The sequence below is a fragment of the Chiloscyllium plagiosum genome, unplaced genomic scaffold (assembly GCF_037043375.1).
Source record: "Chiloscyllium plagiosum isolate Xiang-an unplaced genomic scaffold, Cpla_swu_hap1 HiC_scaffold_31, whole genome shotgun sequence".
In the NCBI taxonomy this organism is placed as follows: Eukaryota; Metazoa; Chordata; class Chondrichthyes; order Orectolobiformes; family Hemiscylliidae; genus Chiloscyllium; species Chiloscyllium plagiosum.
In genome coordinates, this window is record NW_028270169.1 from 19,133,622 (window position 1) to 19,143,994 (window position 10,373).

Genomic DNA, 10,373 nt, shown 5'->3' on the forward strand with positions numbered 1-10,373 from the left:
AGAGACAGGCAACAAATGCAGGTCCAGTCAACAGTGCCCACATCCCATGAATAAATAGAAACAACACTGAAGCACATTTTATTGTAAAATGAACAGACACCCTCCTACAAATTTGTGACATTTAGAACTGATTCAGGGCAGCTTTCATTTTGGAACCAGTTAAAATTAAATTTTAATTAGATAAGGAAATTGACAGTGTTGAACTGTGGGGGAGGGAAGCAGGAATTAAGATGTAGATCAGCAATGATCTGAGCGAACAGCTGAACAGACCAACGCAAGTGAATAGTCCACTCCTGTTGCTTAGCTTTGTATTGGAATAAAATTCCATTCCGAGCGTCTAACATGAATTAAATATCAAATAACAGAGTAACATTTTTCAAGAATGAGAATAGCTCTATGTACAATTAAAGCTCCCAGGTATAAGCACAGTGGCCGTGTTACTGAATCCAGAATAATGACAACATGAATTCAAATCAGAATCTAACAATTTAAAATTAAATCTATTGAATAAATCTGGAGTTTTTTTAAATGGTTAATAATAGTGACAGTGAAGCTACGAAATTGTCACAAAATAACCCATATGATCCATGAATGCCCATTATAGTTAGAAATTTGCCTTTCTTACATTCTGTGGCCTTCATGATTCCAGAGTCACAATGCTGGGGTTGACTCTGAACTGGCCAATGATATGGCCCAGTAAGCCACACAGTTGTACTAAGCCACTGCAGAAAACAGACTGGCCATCTCACTCTGACTTGGGCACAGGACACAAGACATGCCAAACCCAGTCAAACCAAATCCATTTCACCAACAGCTGGAGCCTTGTCAAAACTGGGAGAACTGTCCCACAGAAATAGTGAAGCAACATCTCTTACATAGATAGCCGCACCATGTGCCAGACTCCTCCACCACCAGTGCTGGGTCTGTCCTGTCCCAGCAGCATGAGCAATGACAAACCTAGCGGTGAGTAACAGTTGCATGCAGTTGAGATATACCATCGCTGGGGGTCCTCAACATTGATCTAATATCATGAAACTTTTGGGAGTCAAAATATGAGCAAAGGATCTTCATGCTAATTACAAAATAGTGTCCTTCCCCAGTTGTGTTGAACACCAATTTAGAAGCAGCACTGAGACAGCAAAGAACAGCTTCTACACTGGGTGAAAGGGCAGAACCTCAATGGCCATCACTAAGGGTGGCTCAGGAACCACACCACTGATACAGCTCGGGGTTCTAAAGGATAAACCTGCCAAACTAGGCCTGTAGGGGGCAGGGAGAAAACCAGACCATTAGAAATACCAACCAGACCTTGTCCTCAACAACTGCCCTTTTGTAGGTATATCTGGGATTGACAGTATTGGTCAACAGTGGCCAGAGACCTTGTGGAGATAGAAGCCATGTCCTCACAGAGGGCACACTCCAATGTGCTGAGCAGGAGCACAAAGCAGGGCAGTTACAAGGCTCTGTGGGCCACCAGCAGCAACACAAGTGTACTCCTGCCCAGTCCACAATCTTGTGGCCCACATTATACCACTCCACTGTGAGTTCAAACCAGGGGACCAATCCTGGTTCACTGTGACTGTACAGGATCAAATCAAGGCAGCACCAAACCTCAATAAAAATTTGTAGCAGCCCGGAAAGGAGGGCTAAATAATAGAAACAGCATTTTTTGTAATATATTTGCAATCTGTGGGTGTCAAAGGCTAGACCTGCATTTACTGCCCATCCCGAATTGTCCAGAGCAGAGAGGTTAAGAGTGAACCATATTGCTGTGGGTCTGGAGTCACATGTCCATCAGACCAAGTAAGGATGGCCATTTCCTTCCCTAAAGGACAGTGATGAAGCAGACATATTCCCTCTACCACCTCCCCCCCAAAACAATGCTTTCATGGTCATCATCAGATACTCAATCTTAGGTTTTTATTGAATGTAGGATTTGAACCCAGGTTCCCAGAACATTACACAGCTCTCTGGATTAATTGTCTAGCAATGACACCGCTAGTCCATCACCTCCCTCTGATAGACAGGGCCAAGCAATCCTGCAGACAACAGATCAGAACAAATCTCTGCAGCTGTACTAGTGGTGATTAATGGTGGACAGTTAAGTAACTAACCAAAGGAGGGGGTTCTATGAACATGGTAAAAACAATGACTGCAGATGCTGGAAACCAGATTCTGGATCAGTGGTGCTGGAAGAGCGCAGCAGTTCAGGCAGCATCCGAGGAGCTTCGAAATCGACGTTTCGGGCAAAAGCCCTTCATCAGGAATGAACATGTCTACCCTGAATGTCAGAGAGATATCAGAGTGTAAAAGTCATGGCTAAAATATTTCCAACCACCTGGAGTAGATGATTCATCTGTGTCTCCTCGTAAGGATCCCAACATCACAGATGCCAGTCTTCAGCTAATTTGGTCTGGTCTCAAGATATCAATAAACGCCTGAGTGTGCAGATACAGTCCAAAGGTAATGGCCCTCGACAATGTTCTCGCTGAATTGCTGAAAATGTCTGCTTTGGGATCATTGACGCACAACTGCATCTTTAACATCTATCCAATAAAGTACCTTCTAATCTACTTACCCACAGCCAGGTCAATCTTAGCTGACTCTCCCTCTGCACTCAAGTAATTGTCTTTGTTTAATTTTAAAATCCTTGTTTGTATGGTGATTTTGACTTTGCTATGAAATTTAAATTGAACTCAGTTGTATTATGATCACTATATCCCAGTGGATACAATGAGATTACTGATTAATCTTGCCTTATTAGACATGCAAATTATCTCTAAAATAATGTTGTTATTTCCAGTTGCTTCCATTTCATATTGCTCCAGGGAACTGTCACAAAATCATTCTACAACTCAACTTTTAGACCATCCTTTCCAGTCAAAGGATGATTAAAGTTGACCATAATTGCTCTAAGCTCCAATATGTTTTTGTCTAATGCTCTAACAATGTAACTGTTAGATGACATGGAAACTACACCCACTAGTGGAGTATGACACTAGTCCTGCCTAAACTCCACCCACTTTGATTTGATTTAGTGGTTTTCTGAATCAAGAACCTTCTCCACTAATATCATTACTTTCATGGCTCCCCATTCTCCTTAATTATTTCACCAACCCTTTTAAAAAATATTCCAAGGTACACTTCTTTTTAAAACCTATTTTCTAATCAACCCGTTCAGTAATGTTATTACACACCTCTGGAACAGGTAGGATTTGAACCCTGGCTCCAAGGTAAGGATACAGTGCAACCGCATCTTTGTGATGGTGATTAATCTACTTGCCTGGATAAGTACATTGGGGAGACAGGCCGCCTACTTGCGGAACGTTTCAGAGAACACCTCTGGGACACCCGGACCAACCAACCCAACCACCCCGTGGCTCAACACTTCAACTCCCCCTCCCACTCCACCAAGGACATGCAGGTCCTTGGACTCCTCCATCGCCAGACCATAGCAACACGACGGTTGGAGGAAGAGCGCCTCATCTTCCGCCTAGGAACCCTCCAACCACAAGAGATGAACTCAGATTTCTCCAGTTTCCTCATTTCCCCTCCCCCCAACTTGTCTCAGTCAAATCCCTCGTACTCAGCACCACCTTCCTAACCTGTAATCTTCTTCCTGACCTCTCCGCCCCCACCCCACTCTGGCCTATCACCCTCACCTTGACCTCCTTCCACCTATGGCATTTCCAACGCCCCTCCCCCAGTTCCCTCCTCCCTACTTTTATCTTAGCCTGCTGGGCACATTTTCCTCATTCCTGAAGAAGGGCTTATGCCTGAAACGTCGATTCTCCTGTTCCTTGGATGCTGCCTGACCTGCTGCGCTTTTCCAGCAACACATTTTCAGCCCTGGATAAGTACAGCTCCAAGGTTAAAAACCTCAACCTCATCCAGAGCAAAGCAGACTATGACTGGCACCCCATCCATCTCCCGTAAACATTAGTCCCCTCTGCTATCGAAGCTCAGTAGCAGCAGTGTGTCCATCTACCAGATTCACAACCGACCAGGGTTATTTGACACAGTACCTAGAAGAACATGGGTCGGAGATGCACAAGGACAGCGCTCCCTGCACATTCACCCAGAGTCACACACCATCATGACTTGGAATCACGATGTATTGCTAACATTTTCACGCACTGAGAATCCTGCAGCCCCATTCCGAACAGCATTGCAGAAGTACCTTTTACACATGGACCGCAGCAATTCACCACCATCACCTGACACAATGTTAGTTATAAACCCTGGCTTCAGTGTCAATGCTGTCAGCCCACAGACGGATAAGAAGCCACTACAGGACCGCAATTTCCCCCCCGACGTGGTCGACGATGCCCTCCACCGCATCTCTTCCACTTCCCGCTCCTCCGCCCTTGAGCTCCGCCCCTCCAACCGCCACCAGGACAGAACCCCACTGGTCCTCACCTACCACCCCACCAATCTCCATGTACAGCGCATCATCCGCCGTCATTTCCGCCACCTCCAAACGGACCCCACCACCAAGGATATATTTCCCTCCCCTATCAGCATTCCGTAAAGACCACTCCCTCCGTGACTCCCTCGTCAGATCCACACCCCCCATCAACCCAACCTCCACTCCCGGCACCTTCCCCTGCAACCGCAGGAGGTGCAAGACTTGCGCCCACACCTCCCCCCTCACCTCCCTCCAAGGCCCCAAAGGAAACTTCCATATCCGCCACAGATTCACCTGCACCTCCACACACATCATCTGTTGCATCCTCTGCACCCGATGTGGCCTCCTCTATATTGGGGAGACAGGCCGGCTACTTGCGGAGCGTTTCAGAGAACACCTCTGGGACACCCGGACCAACAAACCCAACCACCCTGTAGCTCAACATTTCAATTCCCCCTCCCACTCCACCAAGGATATGCAGGTCTTTGGACTCCTCCATCGTCAGACCACAACAAAACGACGGTTGGAGGAAGAACGCCTCATCTTCCGCCTAGGAACCCTCCAACCACAAGGGATGAACTTGGATTTCACCAGTTTCCTCATTTCCCCTCCCCCCACCCTGCCTCAGTCAAATCCCTCGAATTCAGCACCGCCTTCCTAACCTGCAATCTTCTTCCCGACCTCTCCGCCCCCACCCCAGTCTGACCTATCACCCTCACCTTGACCTCTTTCCACCTATCACATTTCCGACACCCCTCCCCCAAGTCCCTCCTCCCTACCTTTTATCTTAGCCTGGACAAACTTTCCTCATTCCTGAAGAAGGGCTTATGCCCGAAACGTCGATTCTCCTGTTCCCTGGATGCTGCCTGACCTGCTGCGCTTTTCCAGCAACATATTTGCAGCTCTGATCTCCAGCATCTGCAGACCTCACTTTCACATCAAGAAGAATGTCTATTATTGCTGAGATAGATTGGTGCAGGGGAATCAAAAGCACATGCACTACTCTGGTCCCTTCATCCATTATCACAAGTTCTCAAGACACACAATCCTGATGAATGCACAAACAGTATGCCCAACTTGTCCTGTGGGGGGTGGGGAAGAGAAAGGGCAGGGCTCCATAGCAAATGACGTCTTCTACTGTACACCTACCCATCCCTCCCTCTCTCTTCAACCGGAGCTAGATTCAAGACACATGTATAATGCTTCTCAGTATTCTGCCCAGAATTCCAGAGATTGGGATCCATTCCCTGATTGAGACGGTGCAGAAACTGACCTCAGAAAGTGTTCAAAGCAGCTTGCAAGCTGATATATTACAAACATTTGATCAACCGCAGCTTCTGAACATACATGAAAGACAACATTCACGTAGGGTTTACAGCTACATAAAGATTACACAAAATACTGGCCACATACAAAAGACAGCATTTGCACGCTTCTTAAAACAAAAAAAGTGTGCGCGCGCGCAGGGAGACAGTCAACTTCCCAGTTAGGGACCAAATAACCGACTCAAAATGCTCCCAGGACGGTACAAGAGGTCAGCACAGCACCAGGCACACCATCTCGGTTTAAACTTCCCCAGTATCATTATTCCACGCAGTTTCTAGCCTTAATGGTTTGCAGATGAAGCAGGGCACAGGCCAATTCCCCCCTGACGTTGGAACTCGGGAGTACAGTAAAAGGAAATGTAGCTGCAGTGTAGCAGGTCACTGTGGTAACACTTCCTACACACTGAATGGAGACTGTTACTTTCACCACGTTCTCCGGGCCGTTTTGGCTGTAACCCTTTTGCTGATCGATACCCCCCTTCCCCCCCATCGAAATGCTTTAATATGCAATGATGCTCACACATTCCCCATCCCACGGCCCGTGTACTTCAAATGGAACTTGTGACCGGGAGATTCACATTGTTGATTTTTTTTTTGTTAAATTGCAAGGGACTATTATGATGTGTTGAATGCTCTCGAATAGTGGGGAGACTCCGCGAGGAATCAGCCCCCCCCAGCTCTCCCGCTGATGCTCCGAGCTGCGGACTATATTCATTAAAAGCAGTAAATATTGACAAGAAGCAACCCATCTGTCCTCTCCTCAAACTCGGATTATTGACTAGCTCGGTTCACAAATGCAGCGGAGTGTCGCAGTCACAGATATGTTAAAAATTACAAAAAAAAACCCCAAAGCGGTTGCATTTTCACTTCCATCTTCACTTTACATCTCGCCTCCCAACTTGCTCAACAAAATAAATGATGTTGGAGCCCAGTGGAAATTTTTCTAAGAGCTATTTGGCGACCGCGACGATTTCAGGGTAATTTTCCATCCCCGGTCCAGTGTGTAATATTGACACGGATTAGTGTCTCTTTAAGACACCGAGGTTTAATACTCGGACTGAACTTCGCCCTCTCTCGTTTATTAATAGTTTTAATATTTATTTTACCTGGTTCTGCTGAGGTGCCATTCTACATCCACCTTCACTAGGCTTTAGTCTCGGAACGGCTCAGCACCGGTCTAGGGGGCTGTAAGCTTCCCTCCACAGTCTCCGGGATGAGACTGTGTTCACTGTCGATACTCCAAAGGCGAGTGGAGAGACGGGAAAACAGGAGCCAATACAGAACAGCACCACCTCCCAGCCTCTGAGAGCAACGTCACCCTGACCCCCCGCCTCACCGAGCTGGCCAGCACAGAGGCAGAGCTGCAGTTACGATTTAAAGAGGCACATAGTTCCAAATTCTTGTACTGAGACGGTTCGAATTTTTTTTGCTGCAAAATCCACGCACCTTTAAATATTAAGCACGGCTCCGTTGAAAAAGCCCCTCAAAACGCACAGTATTTCCAATTCAATTTCTAACACCTAGATTTCAATGGTTTCCAAATGTACAATGAATTACAATGAATAACTTTCAAACACGCAGCTGGAGATGACAAGCTGGAGTTTCCTGTGATTTGGAAACATCATTTGGGATGGGGGATATTAAACCTACTGACGGCTCTTGTGATCATGTCCCTACCTCTGGGACTGGAAACCTGGGTTCAAGTCCCACCCACTCTAGGGGTGTGTACGAATACCGAGAGTGTGGCGCTGGAAAACCACAGCCAGTCAGGCAGCATCCGAGCAGCAGGAGAATCTACATTTCGGGCACTAGCCCTTCATCGGGAATGAGGCTGTTTTATTCCTGATTATTTCAGGTCATTCCCGATGAAGGGCTTCCTGACTTGTTGTGCTTTTCCAGCACCACATTCTCGACACTAATCTGCAGTCCTCACTTTCTCCTAGTGTGGACTAATATGTCGAAACAGGTTGGTTAAAAATATTTGAACCCACTTCTTTCAGTTCCGCCTATCATCTACACTCATTAGGATGGGCTCATTGCCCAAACAAACAGTACTTTGTTTCAGGTTGAGAAGGGAAGATAGACAGAGTAGGTTAATAACTGGTTGAGATCTCAATATGTTATTATGTGATTGGATGATATAGTCACGTGTACAGATTTGGAATGCGAACTATGCAAATATGATTGGATGGAGATGGGCTCAGGAAATGTGTAAGCCATAATAGGAAGTTTATAATTTGTAAAAGCAATAATATTGGAGATGTACTCCATTTTCTTAATATGTACATCTCCTGCACATGCACAAACAAATATTTAACAGGGAAACACGAGTCTTATCTGGTTTAAGAGGAAATCAAGGGGCAAACTCACTCTTTAACGGAGTCTAATGACAGCAAAAGGACCTTTAACTTTTTTCTTGTGTTTCACATCCCTGATGGACAATTCCTGATTGAGAAAGTGAGGTCTGCAGATGCTGGAGATCAGAGCTGACCTGCTGCGCTTTTCCAGCAACACATTTTCAATTCCTGATGGAGCCAACATTGCAAACACTTCTGATAGTCCCAGGCCAAGTAGAACTACCATTAACTCGGAAGCATCCTGAACTGGAAATTACTTTTTCTAAAATAAAACCCTTCACAATAATATGATTTGCTGTTAGATTACACTATTTGACCAATCTAATTTAAAGGCTGTGTGATAAAATCAGGAAGTGCTGGAGAAACTCAGATTCTTGCAGATCTGAGGAGTCATATCCCGCTCGAAACATTAATTCTGTTTTTCTCTGCGCAGATGCTGCCAGATCTGCTGAGTTTCTCCAGCAATTTCTGATTTATTTCAAATTTCCAGTATCTGCAATTTGCCTTCTCCAGAGACAATGTGGCTGGCCGTTGGAAATCTATTGATGGGGAAAAGGATCAAGATAGTATGAAGATAATTTTATGAGGACAGTATATTAGAAATCACAGTCCTGTACAAAAGTCCTTTGACCTGTTTGCCTGTGTCAAATGATGACTGTAGAAAACGTACTGTCTGGGTGCACAACTGCGCTGCCCAGCGCTGTAAGAAACTACAGAAAGTTGTGTGCACAGCCCAACCATCTCCCATCCATACACTTCCTGATGCCATGGAAAGGCTGCCAACATCATCAACGACCTATTACACCCCAGTAATGCTGTCTTCCAACCTCTTCCGTCAGGCAGAAGATAGAGAAATGAGAACAGCTTTTTTCCCTGCTGTTAATAGACTGATGAATGGACTCAACAAATAATGTTGATCTTGTTAATGCTGATCTTGTTTCATGCACCTCCTGTGCTTCACTCTGTCTAAACACCCCGTGATCTGTATGTCCTTACATACAATGATCCGTCTATACTGCTCACAAAGCTTTTCACTTCTGTACATGTGACAATCAATCAAATCAAATCAGGTGATCAGATCACCTAATATTGCCATTGTCGCCTCTGCTCTCTGATATGCACTTGGGTTTATTTTTCAACTTCCTTGAAATCATTAAGGAAGGATACATAGTTTATCAATTTTCTGAGCATTTTGAAACATTATCATTAATAAGCTGCTTAGATGTATCTGCTGAAAATGTGTTGCTGGAAAAGCGCAACAGGTCAGGCAGCACCCAAGGAGCAGGAGAATCGACGTTTCGGGCATAAACCCTTCTTCAGGAATCTTCCTGAAGAAGGGCTTATGCCCGAAACGTCGATTCTCCTGTTCCTTGGATGCTGCCTGACCTGCTGCACTTTTCCAGCAACACATTTTCAGCTCTGATCTCCAGCATCTGCAGTCCTCACTTTCTCCTCCTAGATGTATCTGCTATCAAGATAGAAGTAAAACAATGACTGATCAATTTTTAACTGCCTTCATCTGATTTTAATATCTGAGACTCTTCAGGGACTAAAATATTTTTTTTTTGAAAAAGGAGAAAACACTGCCTTAGGATTGACCACCTGACAATTTTGAGAAGGAAACTGGGTTTGTAGCACAGAACTGGGATGAGAGGAGGTGGTGTAGGTGGGTACAATTAAAACATTCCTGATGAAAGGCTTATGCTCGAAACGTCAACTCTCCTGGCCACGGATGCGGCTTGACCTGCTGCGCTTTTCCAGCACCACACATTTTGACTCTGAGCCAGCCTTATTAAACCAATGTGAGATAAACAAAGATGGTCTCAGCTAAAACCAAAGTTTTATCTAAAGGCAACAAAACTCAGGTGAGAAGAAATATTCATCCGCCACCTTTCATGTACGTGTTTCTGGAAGTTTCACATATTTAGTTGAAATTTTCATGAATATTTTCCAACTTGAGAATCATCCCAGACATGGGAATACACAAATGAACTGTATTTCAGGAAAACAGCTTTTGGGCAAAACAGAGAAGAAAAATTGGTTAGTAACACAGAACTGGGATGAGATGAGGTGGTGCAGGTGGGTACAGTTACAACATTTATAAGGCTTCTGGATGGGTACAGGAACAGGAAGATTTATGACTCGATAACTCTATACCTCTCCCTCTCCCTTAGCCTTATGACAAACATCGCATGGTGATAAGGCAAATGGGGAAAAATCTATTCACCAGAAACTCAAGATATTACAGATTTTGTCACAGCTGTCAGGTTAAAATATAACATC

At 45.1% G+C, this 10,373-nt stretch overlaps 1 protein-coding gene across 3 annotated transcripts in view; it reads right to left on the reverse strand.

Moving 5' to 3' along the window:
* Positions 1-7,338, reverse strand: part of dusp14 (dual specificity phosphatase 14) — a 35,752-nt gene extending 28,414 nt beyond the window's left edge. The window contains exon 1 of one of the 3 annotated variants that reach the window (XM_043718378.2): positions 7,180-7,338. The gene's annotated coding sequence lies outside the window, so the exon portion shown is untranslated. Of the gene's footprint in view, positions 1-5,187; positions 5,207-6,839; positions 7,017-7,179 lie in introns of those variants that run through there. The other 2 variants (XM_043718377.2, XM_087977309.1) reach the window with 2 other exon arrangements.
* Between the last annotated feature and the right edge of the window lie 3,035 nt (positions 7,339-10,373).